General features: G+C 58.1%; 1 protein-coding gene across 14 annotated transcripts in view; it reads right to left on the bottom strand.

Annotated features, from left to right (window-relative positions):
• Positions 1 to 15,740, bottom strand: part of LOC111155726 (poly(rC) binding protein 3) — a 178,986-nt gene that overhangs the window by 45,160 nt on the left and 118,086 nt on the right. Inside the window, exon 1 of one of the 14 annotated variants that reach the window (XM_022516081.1) lies at positions 15,118 to 15,161. The exons of the other annotated variants lie outside the window; for them this stretch is intronic. The gene's annotated coding sequence lies outside the window, so the exon portion shown is untranslated. Of the gene's footprint in view, positions 1 to 15,117; positions 15,162 to 15,740 lie in introns of those variants that run through there. 14 annotated transcript variants of the gene reach the window in all.

The raw sequence follows: 15,740 nt of genomic DNA, 5'->3' as shown, positions 1-15,740 counted from the left end.
AGACCCCCGGCCCCGCCGCCTGCGTTCCTGGGACAGGCCAAGGGCGCCCGCTGCCGGGGCCTTCCGCCGAGGGTGCTCCCAGCCAGTCCTCTGCCTGCACCCAGTCTCTCCTGGGCTCTGTCTTCTCCGACCACCCGGGGCTGTCACCCTGTGGGCAGGGGACGCTTTACCCTCTTCACTCAATACGGAGCCCCCATCCCTAGCACCATCCCAGGCCTCCGAGATGGCAGCGTGAATTCAGGAGCTACTCAAAGTTCAGGAGAACACGAGCACTGAGCTCTGAGGCCTGAGCCCAGGTCCGTCTCCATGGTCCCACGGGACATTGTGAAACCAGAATTCCATGATTTCCAAGCTTGGACACTCACGAAACATCCAAGATTCACTTTCCATTCCTCGCAGGCCCTCCCCTCTTCACTCATTCACGTGGTCACTGAGGGCCTGCTGGGGGCCAGACGGTGAAGGGGTGTGGGGGGTGGCGGGGGACCCGTTCCCTGTCTGTCCCCTCAGCCCAGGCTCCGCCTGATCTGTAAGCCTGCAGCTCCTGCCGGAGGGTGGAGGGGACACTCGGTAACGAACAGGTCTTGTTAAGGCTAATGAAAGGATGCAGAGGAGCCCCGCGGAGGAGCCCACCCTGGGAGACAAAACGAACAAGCGCCCCCCCCGCCGCCCGAGTTCCTGGAGCTCGGGGCCGCTCCTGTCCTTCTCCGGGGTCAGCCCGCCTGGAAGCTTAGCTCCGTTTTCAGCTCCATTGGTTTCTGGCCTCTTTTGATTGGTTCTTCCCTCCTGCTCGCTTTTCCTCATTCTTGTTCTTTTCTTCTAGTTTCTGAAGGTGGGACCTTATTGTCTGGACATCTTCCTCACACGGGCAGTTCAGGCTACAGATCGCTCTGGAGGTCCTCACCTACTTGTCTCCGATGAGTTCTGATGAATACAAATATTTCTTTCGGTTCAAGGTAATTTGCAACTTCCCTGGGTACTCCCTTACCGGCCAGCACATTATTGAGAGGTGTGTGTTTTGATTTTTAAGTATTTGGAAAAATTCTAGTTACTTTTGGTTACTGATTTCTAGTTTATTTCTGCTCTGCTCAGAAAATACAGGATTTCAGTTGTTTTAAATTTGTTAGTCTTTTATGTTTTGACACAGAATATGGTCCACCGTGCAAACGTCCTGTGTGCACATGGAGATGTGTGGCCTCCGGCTGCTAGGGGGGCGGTGTCCTGTCCGGGTCACTGAGGCCCAGCTGACTGGGCCAGCCCGTGGTCTCTGCCTGTGCTGACGTTCCGTCCGCCTGTCCCGCCGTGCCCGACGGGGTGGACTCGGAGTCTCCAAGTCTCACTACAGCTCTGTCCTCTGCGCCTTTCCGTTCCGTCAGTTTTAGTGTCGAGCCCTGGAGACCCCGTTACTCAGCGCACACATCGGGACTGATAGGCCGCTTGGCGAATCGGTCATTGTATACTGACATGATGTCCTCCTTACCCCTGGTGACGCTCCTTGTCCTGAGCCCACTTGGCCTGACACTACTGTAGCCTCTCCAGCTGCCTTCTGATTAGTGTTCATGTGACACGACTCCTGTCCCTTCACTCTTAACCTGCCGCGGTGCAGCTCGTGTGTCTGTCGACTGCGCGTAGGTTCCGCTGCTGCCCTAGCACGTTCCGATCATCTCTCACCTTTATTTGATCTGTTTACACAGTCTTTTTGCAGACTGAGTAACTGTCAGTCTAATGCGGAGACGTGTGTGTGCGATTCCGAAGCGATCTTGGATCCATGGTGGTCGCAAAAGCAGCACCCACGGTTTCTGTGCGCCCTCCCTCACTTCCACTTGCTACCACCGCAGTGCGCTACCACAACAGCCACCCTGGGAAGGTGCTGTGAACCTCCGCAGCTGTGTGTGTGTGTGTGTGTGTGTGTGTGTGTGTGTGTGTGTGTGCACATGCACAGGCACAGGCCTGTGAGACCTTCCCCCACGCTGGGTTTCTCCGACCACCTCCAAAGCAGGAGCACCAGAGACCCCTGGTGCTCTCCCCAGCCGCAGGCAGCCACTACCATTTTGTCACCGCAAGAGCTCTGTACGAATCAGCCCAGACAGCCCAGCCAGGCCCCTCGCTGAGGACATCCGCGCTGCTTCTGGGTTTTGTCCATCACAGATCAGGCAGCTGGAACCACAGTGCGCACGCGTCTGTGTGGCCGTCCAGAAGTGTGACTGCTGGATCGCGTGTACAGTGTCTGTCGACCCTGATACAAAACGGACACGCTGTTGGCCGGGGGCGTTTCATTCGAGCCGCTTTCACAGGCAGTCGTGGTACCTCGTCGGGGTTACGTCTGCTGCCCCTTGGAGCTTCATGGGCTCACTTCCCATCCACTCACCCTGTTTGGAAACGTGCCCGCGTCCCCTGTCATTTTGCGTCCCGACAGCTCGCTTTGTTGCCGTGAGGCTGAAGCGCTCCCCGTACAGTGGGGATTCACAGGCTTTGCTGGAACGTGATTTGCACGGATTTCCTCTGAGCTCCTGATTTGTCTTCTCGCATCTCCACAGAGTCATTCACAAAGCAAATGGCTTTAACTGTGACAAAGGTCAACTGCTGAATTTTATCTTTTATGGATGTGACTCTTTCTCCTAAAGAGTAGTTTCATGTTTTGCATTCTGATCTTTGCCATTTTGAGCTAACTGCTGCATAAGCTATGATGTTTAAGTCGAGGGGTTTTGTTTTGTTTGTTTTGGGTTCGTTTTAGTGTTTACATATACATATCCAATAGTTTCAATGCCATTTCTTGAAAAGACTACCCTTTGTGTACTAAACTGCTTTATTATCATTGCCCATAACCATGCGGGTGCACCCTGGTCCTTGGTGAGTTCCATCTATGTATGTGCCTATCTACCCATCACCTCCACATCTTTTTTGTTCAAGTTTTTTTTTTTTTTTTAATTTGACAGAGAGAGACACAGCGAGAGAGGGAACATGAGCAGGGGGAGTGGGAGAGGGAGAAGCAGGCCCCCTGCTGAGCAGGGAGCCTGATGTGGGGCTCCATCCCAGGACCCCGGGATTATGACCTGAGCCTAAGGCAGAGGCTTAACGACTGAGCCACCCAGGTGCCCCACCACCTCCACATCTTGATTACTATACCGTTACCACGTCCTAAAGTTACTCCAACTTTACTGGTTTTCAAAATAGTCTAGTTCCTTTTTGTTTTCACAGAAATCTTAACATCATCTTGTTTCTATCTATAAACACTCCCACTGGGACTTTGACAGGAACAGTGTCTGGGAGACATCAACGTCTTTGTCATGGTGAGTGTCCTGATGTGGGAACACGACGTCTCTGACTTGATCTTCCTTGATTTCTCTCATTGGCATTTCGTAGTTTTCAGCATACAGATCCTGTGCATATTTTGTCAGACCCGGAGCAGGTATCTAACTTTTTGGAGCTCCTGTAAGCGGTACTGGGTCTGGCCTTCGGTTTCTGACGGCTCATTAGCGGTCCGCAGAGCAGTACTGACTTTAGTATGCCGACCTTTCATCCTCAACAGGTGAACCTGCTTAGTGGTTCCAGGAATTTCCTGTAGACCTAATGGAATTTTCGATGCAGGCAATCATGTCTTCTGCAAACAGAAGACAGGTTTATTTCTTCCTTCCCAATCTGTCTGCCTTTCATTTCCGTTTCCCGCCTGAGCTGGCTAAAGAGGGCAGCACATGCTTGACAGAGCGGCGCGAGCAGATACCCTTGTTTTGCTAACGATTTGGGGGGAAGCATCAGTCTCTCACCATTAAACATAATGTTAGTTGGTAGGCGTATTTTACTCCATTTTTAAAACAAAGATGTTATTTATTTATCTGGAAGAGAGAGACCGTGCAAGACCGGGGGAACGGGCAGAGCGGGAAGGAGAGGGACAAGCAGACTGCGCTGGCAGGGAGCATGGAACCCCTCGTGGGGCTCAATCACGCGACCCCAAGATCATGACCTGAGCTGAAACCAAGAGTTGGACACTTAACTGACTAAGCCACCCAAGCACCCATAGCTTACTCCATTTTGATCAGAACAAAAACTTCATTCAATCTTTCATATTGATTAAACTGGCAAAATCTGTTTATAATCAGTACTACCTAGAGAAATTCTGATAAATTTTTAATCATTCTTTCTTAAAAGAATATTCAAATCAATAGAATTCTAGTAAAATAAATACTGTCAGGGGTGCCTGGGTGGCTCAGTGGGTTAAGCCTCTGCCTTCGGCTCAGGTCATGGTCTAGGGGTCCTGGGATCAAGTCCTGCATCGGGCTCCCTGCTCAGCGGGGAGCCTGCTTCCTCCTCTCTCCGCCCCTCCCCCCACTCGTGCACACTCACACACACTCTCCCTTTCAAACAAATACATAAAGTCTGAAATACTGTGCTAACGAAACGCACAGCTGTAACAGCAGCAGGGGCAGGGACAGGACCTGTGTCCACGCGCTTTTACTCTGCAGACCCACCCTGGGCTCATGCTGGCGGGGCCGTTCCCACCTCTTTTACGAGAAAAGCAGGTACACGACAGTGAAGGACAAGCTGGTCCCGGAGCCCACGTGCCCGACCACTAGACAGTTTTCATGCTGGGCAAACAGAGAAGCCCCGCCGGGTGCTTGAGGCGCGAAGGGAGGAGCGCGGCAGTCGGCAGCGGCACGCACAGGCCCGAGCGAGGCTGGTCCCTTCAAGGAGAGGAAGCGGCTGCGGGCACACAGTAGCAGGAGTTGTGCCGCTGTCTGCGGGGCTCACGACAGCAGCCAGGCTCGCTCGGCGCACTCCCCCCGCGCCCGCCCGACCCGCGGCCTCTCGCCCAGGAAGGGAGCAGCGCCAGGCCGGGCCGGCACACCTCCAGCTGAGCCCACGCGGCCGCAGGGACGCCAGGCCGGCTGCCAGCCCCGCTGTGGCCCCATTAGCGGTGCTCTGCCTGGGGCTTCACCCAGGGACTCAGCTGTCTGGGGGCAGGGGACCATGGAAGGGACCTCGAGGGACGAGCGCAGGCTTGATTTATCGTGTTTAACAGCTCAGTGCCCCGTTAGGCTGCGGGAGGCCAGGGCAGCAGAAACCGACGGAGCCTATTAGCTGCTTCGTGCTCCTCGAGAGGCTCACCATGCAGTGCAGGGCCTCGAGGCCATGAGGGGTGTGGGCACCCCGGGAATGTCGTGCTCTTGCCAGTCACAGTCAGCGTTCTGCATTCGGAAGACGCTCAGCGCTTACGCAACCCCGAATCGCTGAGCATTCCACGCGGCCCGCGGGCTCATCGCTCAGGGTCCAGGCGGACACACAGGATGGGGCTGGGGGGTCTGCGCACCTGCCCCCTTGCTCTGGAGGCCACGCTGCAAAGCTTCTCTCGCACGCATGCTGTGTGGGTTTCATCCAGGGCTGCCGAGGTTTCTCAGGCCTCCCTTCGGGCCCAGAGTACAGCCGACCTTGGGGTGTAGCTCTTACAAATGCTCCAGTCATTTCAAGGGCGCACCTCAAGAATTAGAACCTCTTTGCTGTGGGGACAGGGCAGGACTCCTGAGACCTGTGTCTGGTGCTGTCTCTGGCACCCCCACCCACCCTGCAGTGACAAGACGCGTGCGACCTTGACCCTCCCCGAGGCCACGGGTGACAAAGCCCTGGCTTCTGTGTGTCCAGTGCCCGGGCTCAGTCTGTCTGCACGTTTTACCTTCCCATAGACCCTGCAGCCACAGCGGGAAGGCCACCGCAGCAGCGACACGCAACCGGACACTCCGTTCTCCCCAGGGGCTGGGCGCAGGGTGCAGGACAGGAGCACGGTCCTTGAGGAGCTCTCGGCTCAGAGAAGAAGCTGGCCTGCGGACGGGGACAGCCGACAACCCAAAAGGTTGAAAATCAACATTCAATCCGCACCTCACCCCCTAGATAAATGCTCCAGATTGCTTAGAGATCCCAAAGTTCCTCTTCTGGAGGGAAGGAAGGGACAGCTTCTTATGGCCTCAGGGTCCAGGAGATGTGAATGGGGCAGAGGCTGGGGAATGGCCCTGTGCTTCTGCTGCAGTAGGACAGCAGGGGACGTCCCCCCTTCCTGCCCTGGCCTGGTCAGGGACATCACCCAGCCTGTCTCTGGCAGACGTCTGAGACCACAGGGAGAAGCAGGCCTGGACACATCAGGCCCAGAAAGGCCAGGAGAATGACAGAAACACATACGGACCGCCCACCCGAGGGGCCTGTGGACCCACATTCTGTAGGTGCCAGTCAAGGAACAGCACCCCCTTACTGATGTCCTGGGGCTCGGCCACCGGACAGCAGCAGGGACAGAGCTGTGCTTCCCGACACCACCCACTCCCCGTCCACTCTCAGGATGGCAACACAATGCTGGGACCTGACCCGACCCCTGAGGTATGGTAGTGATGTGGCGTCCCACCCGGGACATCGCAAGGAGCCGGCACGAGCACAGCATAGTGGAGACGCCCCATGCCGGCTGGGGGCCTTTGGGGGCAGAGGGTGCTGCATCGGGAGGATCCAGGCACCGGGGCTAGTAACCGGCTCTGTGACCTGCGCGCACACGGCACACCTGCCTGCATTACCCCATGGTGGGTCTGCACGTCCCGAACGTCAGAGCCCCTGTAGGTAGGTAGCCCCTCCAGCATGTGCCCAGTGACACAACAAGAGGCCGGCGAGGAGGAGCCGCCACACCCTGAAGGGCACACGAGGCGCAGAATAATCTACAAATAACTAAGATGGCGTGGGTGAGTGTAACGGGGTGGCTACCAGCGAAAGCTAGAAAACGAATTTCAAAAAGATACCATTTACAGGAACATAAAAGTACCAGGATACATCCAAACAAAGGTGTGTGAAAACTCTATGCAGAAGTCTGTAAAATGTTATTAACAGAAATTAAAGAAGACCTAAAAGACTCAAACACGTAATAAGTAAGATGTTCACTCTCCCCAGGTTGATTCGCAGATTCAGTTCTATAGACAAGCTGGTGTCAAAAGGAATGTGAAAAATCCATCAGGCCAAGAGCAGCCGGGACTTTCCCTAAGAAAGAGAACGGAGTAACAAGTCCTATTACGAGAAAGTCAGCCCGTGTGGTGGGGCACAGGAGGCGACAAGCAGGCCGTCAGGACACAACAGAGTCTGGGCACACAGACACTCGGGGAGCAGAGCGTGGGTCCCCCAACACACACGCCCGCTCCACTGCCCTGGCGAGGGGAAAAGGAGACCGGAGCCGCACCCCGCAATAAACTCGGGGGCTGTGGTCGTCACCGAGACGAGCGCACAAGACACCGCCCATACGAGCGGGGAGGAGGACGGGGCTACAGGACACGGACAGCTTTCGTGTAACACAAGGGCTGACAGGATGTCGGAATCATGGTTTGTCGGCCGACCGGAGAGAGGACAGTGGCCCCCGTGGGGCACAAGATCTGTGCAGCTCGTGTGCTCACGCGGGGCTCCATTTGGAAGTCACGTCCGTGCTGCTCACGGAAATGTGGGCACAGCCCAAATGGCTAGCAAGCGCGCCTGACGGCCGCGGGTGGCATCAGTGGTGAGCAGAGTGCGACTACAGTCACCGTGGCACAGGGGCCCGGCAGACCCTCCCACACAACCCAGACCCCACTTCCCAGAGCCAGTGAGCACGAGGCTGCTGGAGGCCGAGCCCCTGTCCCCCACAACTCTGCTGGCCCACCCGGGAGGGGCTCCACGTGCCTCTGATGAGCTAGACATTCTCGTATTCTGACCAAGTATTAACAAGCAGAGCAGCGACACAAGACGACCAGTGACACAATACCCGAGGGAGGGCTATTCTTGGGGTGTGCACGCTTAGCAGAAGGAATTCCGTTCCCGACGTACAATCCGAGGAGGAGGCGCACAACTGCGCAAACAGGAACCAGCAATGCCTAACGCTGACCCGGGCTCTCCTGGCGGCAGGCCCGTCCCCCCAGCCCCACAGGGAAGAGTCTGCAGCTCACGGCTGGGGAGGGGGAGACAGAGCCCGAGGGCGCCCAGCCCTGCACAGGGGCCTTCTCCACGGGCGCCAGAAAGACCACCGACAAAGCCCGCCAGCCGGTGCGACAAGGGGAAGTAGGGCCAGCCGAAACACCTCCGGTAAAGATCATTTATCCCCCCAAAATCCACGTCTGTGTCCTCATGACCATTTTTTACTGGGGAGGAGGCAGGACACGGAGCTCCTAATTCCAGCTTTTACTATAATAAAGTGGTAAGTCAGACTGAGGAAACTGTGAGAACCTGGGAAGATCGTTAGGTAAATACAACAGAGGCCAGGGGGTGCCAAGGACCCCCCCCTCTTCTGCCAGGTCTGAGGCTCTGCAGACAGGAGCCAGTCGTGCACCTCACTGTCCCCCACAGCATCCCGGTGGGAGGGCAGGTCACCGTGCAGCCTCGGAGGGCCCCTCGGGGTGCCCCTCTTCCTTCTGAGCCTGGTTAGGGTCAGCCCTCGCTCAGTCCGAAGCCCTGTGCCCCAGAGCTGGGCACAGGAGCTGGGCACAGGAGCAAACCCCAGAGGAGGCGCTCGGAGCCCCCTCTGCAGCCTGGGCCCTCAGGCCCCACGGAGAGGAAGATCTTCTTCGCTGAGGGGCCCTGAGTGCAGGGGGGCAAGCCCACCGCCCAGTCCAGGGTGGGGCACCCGCTCTGCCAAGAGCCATCCAGAGCCCCCTTCCTCAGTAGTGCCTTTGTGGGGTGCACTGGTGAAGTGTTCCCCTTATCGTGAGGGCCAGCTGCTCTTTCCGAAGAGGATAAGGAGCTCTCGGGCTCGGAGATGGGAGAGCCCCGCAAACAGAATCACCAACCGTATGGCGCACAGACGGGACCTGGAGGCCAGCGGCAGCGAGCGGCTTGCCCTCACTCACAGGTGTGCAGCAGAAGGGCCTGGGGCCCGGAGGACCAGCCTCGTCGTCACCTCAGGGCCCAGAACTGTGCAGCCAGATGACAGGTGTCCCCGGCCCAGCCGGCCCCCGTGCGGCTGCCCGTGCGACAGGCAGCGAGTCTGTGGGGCCTGGGTGGGCCCACACTGCCCTGCGCTAGCCCCGAGGCCCCTGCAGCCCCGCCGGCTGGCCGCCTGGACGCACAGACCGACGCTGTTAGAGAACTCACCCAACAGCACAGGCAAGATCATAGATCACTCTTAACTATGTGGAAAAGTAAGCTAATGTTAGTTGAGTACGTCATTTTGTTCAATGTCTTAATGTTTTTTTAAAGATTAAAAAAAAAGCTTATTAATGAGAGAGAGAGAGAAAGAGAGAGGGAGAGCGAGCATAAGCAGGGGGAGCGGCAGAGGGAGAGGGAGAAGCAGGCTCCCCACGGAGCAGGGAGGCCGACTCGGGACTGGATCCCAGGACCCTGAAACCATGACCTGAGCTTAACCGACTGAACCACCCGGGTGCCCCATCAATGTCTTAATATTTTAATAATAACACAATTATAACACGACAAGTGACATCTGCTAAAAATAGAATAATTTTGAAAAAAGATAGAAGTGAAAGCAACTAAAACCACAAAGACCCTTCCCAAATGAAAGGAAGAAAAGCTGGTAGGGGGAGAGGAAGGCAACACTGTTAAGAGACAGCACAGGTCAGCTCAGGGGCACAGGAAGGGACAGTGCCGGCAGGAAGACGGTGGCGCAGGGACACCGGGCGCTGGGAGCAGACAAGCTCCATGGGATGAAGGGACCACAGCCTAGAACTAAACATTAAACAAGAGTAGCTTTGGGGAAAAAGCAAGGCAACTTAGAGAAAAAACGAAAAAGACAAAAAATTCAAGTTTAAAGTGTGACTAAAACCTACAGGCAGCCGGACGGAAGCCTACGGACAGCGTGACTCGGACCCGAACCCGGCACCGCTGACCTGGGGGCGTCTTTGATGATGCCGCAGGGGGCACATGCGTGCGGCCGAGGACGCCGGGGGCAGGCTCCGCGGGGCACACGCGCTCCCACCGTGGTCTGGCCACCAGAGCCCCCAGCCTGTGTCCCCCGCCAGGTGAGCTGCCTGCCCACGGTGGAGGGCCCCCGAGTGTCCTGGTGGAGCCTGGAGGGCAGGCAGGGGACGGGTCAGGAGACAGCAGGGGGGCTGGGGTGGACCTGCCCGCACGGGCTCCCTACGGAGCCGAGGAGTATGTACCTGGAAGCGTGTCCCACACAGCGGGAGCCAACCAAGGGTCACGCCAGAGGGAGCCTGAGCAGGGCCCGACCGCTGGGGTGGTCCCCTCCCTCTGCCAGACTCACCCTGTGGGATCGAGGGGGAGCTGAAATGCCCCTTGGGCACCTGAGTGGTCGTGGCCTGGTGCAGGAGCCGAGTGCAGCCTCAGCAGGGGCCGGGAGGCCACCACCTCCCCGAGCCCGTGACCTCACTGACCGTGGGCACCCCTCCCCCGAGCTGATGCTGCTGATGAGCGCTGATCCCCGGGCTTCAATCCCTGACGGCCCCTTCATCCTGCAAACCCGCAGCCGCCCGCGGCTTTGACGTCGTGCCCCGGGCTCGGTTTGCTTTGATTTCAGGGTGTGCCAGGGAAAGACGTGGACACTGACGACGACCTCTGACCCTTCCTACTTGCGAACACGCAAAGGCAGGTTTGTAAGTCCGTGCACAGGTGGACCCCTGGAGCAGCGAGAGCGGGCTCACCAGTGTCGGGCTCGGGTCACAGGAGCTTTGTGAAGCAGGGACTCGGGCTGAGAGCCTGACATCTGGTGGCGGGAGGGTCTGAGCCGCCGACACTGCCGACCTGGCCTGCACGGGCCCCTCACAGGACATGCGGCCCCGGGCTTCCTTCCCGCTCTGCCGTGGTCTCTGCACACCTGGGGGTCACAGGACGGGGAGGGGCAGGAGGACACAGCCAGGGGGCAGGTCAGCAGGAATGCCTCCCGGCCCTGCGTCCTCCCTTCTCCACCCCAGCCCGGGGGAGAGCTCAGAAAGTCAAAGATACACAACTCCCGGTCACCAGGGCCTGCGGCGGTTTAAAGACCTGATTCTAACAGCAGCGGGCTCCCTTTCAAAACCAGCAAAAAGAACAAAACACGAAGGCAAGGAAATGCCAGCAGAGCTGGGCCAGCTGAGGTGTGAGGGGGCGTGACAGAGCAGGCCCCAGGGGCTCTGAGGCCCACGGACCGGGGGAACAGAGCCCACCTGCACGCCCTGGCCCCCGAGGGGGAGCAGCTCTCATGCGACCCTTTCCTTAGCATCTGTGGACACACTGCCTCTTTGTTTTGCATAGATATCACACTACGTGTGCTCTGGGACTGGATTCTAGCATGTGGGTGTAATTCCCGGGCATCTGGAAATGCACAGGTTGATTTTCACACGTGCACTCACCCATCTGATCGCCAATCACGACACGGAACATTCCAGACCTGGGGAGAGGCGCCTCTGGCCCTGTCCTACAGCCCCAGCGGCCCACCCCGCACGGCTGGCCGCTGTCCCCATGGTGCCTTCCACTGTTCTTCAACCCGATACAATCCCCACACTCTGTGTCCAGCTTCCCGCACTCAGAGCCACGCTCCCGAGAGCCGTCTGTGCTGCTGGGAGCGACAGTCGGGTTCTCTCCGGGACTCCCGCCACGAACGTGGGTGCCTGCTCTGGCCCTTCTCCAGTTTGGGGCTGAGGAACAAAGTCAGTGTGTCACGTGCATATCTGTGTGGAGACGTGGGACCTGCCGGGAGCGTGGCCGTCCTCACCCGAAGGGTCTCCGTGCGGGATGATCCACTCGCTTTCCCATCCACACAGAGCCCACCGTCCTGACAGCTGGCACCGTGGGACACCACGCACACATCTGTGGGGAGACGGACTCCAGGAGGGAAAGCCACAGGGTCTGTCTGCATAGACGCCTGCTGGGCGCGGCCAGCCCAGACCTCACTGCCCTCCAGGTGGGCCTCCCCCAGACGCAGCGGTCCCGAGTGCTCGGTGGGCCCGGTCTGCCTTTCCTAAGACCTGCAGGGTCAATTCTCCGTGGCTGCGGCTCCCATCCTGGGCGGTCACCTTTCCTGAGCCGCCACTGTCCCCTGGCCGCCGGGAGGAGCAGGCGTGTGAGCACGGTCCCTCCGCGGGCGCCAATAGGGGTGTGCACTGTGCGGAGGGTGCCCTTCCCTGGAAAGGACTGTTCTAGAAAACCCGACATACATTTTCTATGGATCTTCTATGGTTACCGTTAGCTTGTTACTCGGGTTGGGTTGGTGAAGCCTGAATTCGGTGTCCCTTGCACAGACAGCTAATTAACCCAGCAGCATGCACCGACAGCCTCTCCGTTCCTATGGACTCAAATGCCACTGTCATTAAAGCAAACCGAGCCCACCTCCCCACGGCTCTGGCCCCACCCACGAACCCCTCATTTCGTGCACCCCGTAGTGTGCTCCACACACACAGACGCACAGCGTTTTCTTTTCCCCTCCTGGGTTTTTCTGGGGGTTTCCCTGCCCCTCCACAAAAGTTAGTGTGGGGGCTGCCTGCTCAGGGAGGGGCCCCTGGCAGAGAGAGGGTGTGCACAGCCGGCTTAGCAGCTGGCGGTCCTCTGTCTCTCTGGAGCTCACCCCGCCCCCAGCCGGCCCCCCGGAGATGCTGGACACGGCAGGCAGGACAGGCTGTATGACTCCAGCACGGTCAGGACTGACCTGCACACCCTATAAAACATGAAACCACACCAAGGGGCTCCCCACAGGTGGGTCTGGTGCCCATCAGACCTCCGCGCTCCGGAGCCCAACGCGTGCTCAGAGAGGACACGCTCGGCCTCCGATCCGGCCGTGCCCCCGACCACACACTCATGGCACTGGTCGTGCGCGACCACCACCCACACACTCACTCCGGTGTGATCGGCACCAGGGGCTCCCACACCGTTGTGACGTCAGCATCACCGGAGGGTTTGGCAAATTACGACCGGGCTCGCCCAGGGTTCTGACAGAGGGCCGGGGGCAGCGGAGAACTTGCCTCTCCCGGAGAATTCTCAGGTGATGGCGATGGCCGTCTAGGACCCTCTCTGAGAAGCGCTATTCATTAAAATCATGCCGCTGGTGCTCGCGGAGAAGGCAAGCCGGTGCTCCCCAACCCGGCTCCCCACACACCCCAGTTCTGCCCAAGGACGGCCCTGCTGGCCGGCTGGCCCCCCCAGCGCCCCAAGCTCTGAAGCCCCCACCTCAACCAGAACGAAGATGTCCTTTCAGAGGTTCCAGCTATGGGAAGTGCGGGACCCCAAATCTTCCTAAGGCTTCCTTGCCTCTTGGTGGTGGGTGTCTGCCTTCCTAGGCAGAGTGGGAGCCTCAAAGAGACGGCACACGGCCCGGGCAAACCAAGCACGGCAGGCCGGCCAGGCCCAATGCCAGAGCGCTCTTTTGGTTTCCAGGTGAGTCAAGGCCGAAGCACTGAATGCGCGGTTCAGAGACCCCCCACCTGCCGTGTGTTCTTTTCCCGGGTGGGCAGGAAAGAGAAGGCACGTACAGTGCGGGACCGTGCGGATGAGCTCGGAGCACCGCACCTCTGGCTCTGTGTTAGGACACTCTTCCAAGCAGTACAAAGGGACGTAGCCATTGCCTCTGCATTGCTCTGTCTACGTTATTTCTGGGGGAAGAAAACTACCTGCTCCTCCAGCACGTAAGGGAAAATAACACCCCTAACACTCGCTAGAAGGCCGGTGTGATTTCCAGAGACAACAGCTCTCATTCCCCCTAACGGCAATAAGGTGAAGGGGGGCGGCAGCTACGGCTTTATAATTTCACACGAACGCACATGCCCGTCGTACTTGCACGTCTCCGTCTTGCTCGCACCCGAGATGACCGTGCACGCACGTTACCCTCGTCTTGGGGCTGCGCGCCAGGCAAGGCAGGAAAAGCGAGCTGTTCGGCTCGGCCCTGGAGTGCGTGTGGCTTTCCGTAGGCAAAAGAGAAGGTTATAACCACAAACAATAACAACTTTGGAATTTCCTGCCCCATCTTAATGAAAACACAGAAAAAACACGAGGCTCTTCTTCTGCCTGTCACAGGGAAAGCGCTGTAAAATGGGCAAGAGCCTTTCAGAAACACGGCTCTGAGGCTGCGGGGGCAAGGAGGTGTGGATCACCATCCCGCGAAGGGGAGAGTCATTTTGCTACTTCGGTACAACTGCTGTCGTACATCAAAAACACCAAGCCCGGGTGAGCCACGTGTTCACACTGACTTCCGTGCATGTAGCCACGGGCCCATGTTTCCTAGAAAGCAACCTAAAACACAAATTTTAAATATTTTCATCTCAGAAAGCGAACGCTTTTATTCTGTAGAACATCCTCAAATCAAACACCATTGTGACTTCGCTGCCAGAAGACTATTCCGGAGCATCTCCCTGCACACCCAGACAGGAGAGCCTCTTTGTCTGAATACGCACCCGCACCACCCACCGCACACACATGGCAAACACTGCCCGGCCCACGCGTGACCTGCCGAAGCAGGTCCGTCAGAAGGATCCTGAGCGGACGGCATCTTACTTCCTTCACAGGACAGCCAAGTACACACAGAAATACATAAATAACTAAATGAGTGTTTGTTGTTCATAAGCCACAAAACTCATGTTCGTCTTACAAACACATTTAAATACTCCTTCCGTGTCTCCCTGGTCATGAAGGAGTCACACTTGCCGGCCGTCCCATATATAAGAGAACCACAGTGTTTCCCAGTAGAAGGGGCAGGCGGCAACAGTGCGCGTTCTCTGTGCACAAACAGTGTGCGTGTGTGAACCTGGCTCTGACCAGGGGGTTCTGCAGTGCTTTCGTACGAACAGACACCAGGAGTTCACCTGCCGGCACAGAGGCTGGCGCTCGCCTGGCGCTCGCACACAAAGGCACTGGCCGCACTGAGAGCACAGGGCCCGGACCTTGGGGTGGCCGGTGCGTCATAGGGGAGCCCTGTCCCCACCCCTCCCCCGTGTCACCAACGGACAGCTGTATAATTGTACGCTCACTTTTCTACACACAAACGCTTTAACATGAGCACGGTAACGGTTGACCTCGATCCCCAAAAAGGAGCCACGTTATTAAGATGGAACCGAACATGAGGCTCTTCCTCTGCCTGTCACAGGGAAAGCCCGTGGCTGCCTCGGCAGGCCCCACCGGCTGCTCCTGAGGACCCGTGCGCGCCCCGCTCCTCGACACCCGGCCTGTCTCCTGGCCGGAGCGGCCTCCCCCGGCCCCCCTTACCTCAGAACAAAGCAGCTCTGGGAGGTCGGGAAGGGCCGGCTGGATGCGGCTATCAGACAGATGGCCACCCTCCTTGTCTAGAGAAGATGAAATGCTAGAGGAGAGAAATCAGAGTGGGTTTTGTCCTAACCAAAGGAGGCTACAAATCCCATTGGCCTCAGGTTGGAAACCTCGTGACATGGGACCGGACACATGTGACCTACTTTTCGCCCAGCTCCCCTCATTCCGTTGGAGGGGTGCACCCGGCACGGATGTGCTGTCATTTCAATGACTCCTTCCCCGAACAGGGGCCGGCGCACACATCGGCATGCCTGTGGGCCACGGCCGCCGCGCTCCGCCCTCGGAAGGGAAGGCGTGGGTGGGCCCCGGGGATGGAAAGGCGGCTCCTAGGGCCCGAGCAGTTGCTGCTGCTGTCAGCCGTCTGCCGCGGTCGGGCCTCGCACAAGAGGGTCCTGCTGACGCACGCGGTCCCGGAACTGCAGGACTGGGTGCCTGAAGCAGGACAAGTTGCAAATTCTGTCCTTTCCCCATTTTGTCTTTGTGCATGTGCGCGCGTGTGCGTGCGTGTGCACGCGTGTGTGTGCATGCATGTGTGCGTGTGCATGTGTGCGCGTGTGTGTGCG

Source organism: Enhydra lutris, unplaced genomic scaffold (assembly GCF_002288905.1).
Source record: "Enhydra lutris kenyoni isolate GAN:26980312 unplaced genomic scaffold, ASM228890v2 scaffoldscaffold43, whole genome shotgun sequence".
Lineage (NCBI taxonomy): Eukaryota > Metazoa > Chordata > Mammalia > Carnivora > Mustelidae > Enhydra > Enhydra lutris.
The sequence above is the reverse complement of the archived record's forward strand: the minus strand, read 5'-3'. Positions and strand labels throughout refer to the sequence as shown.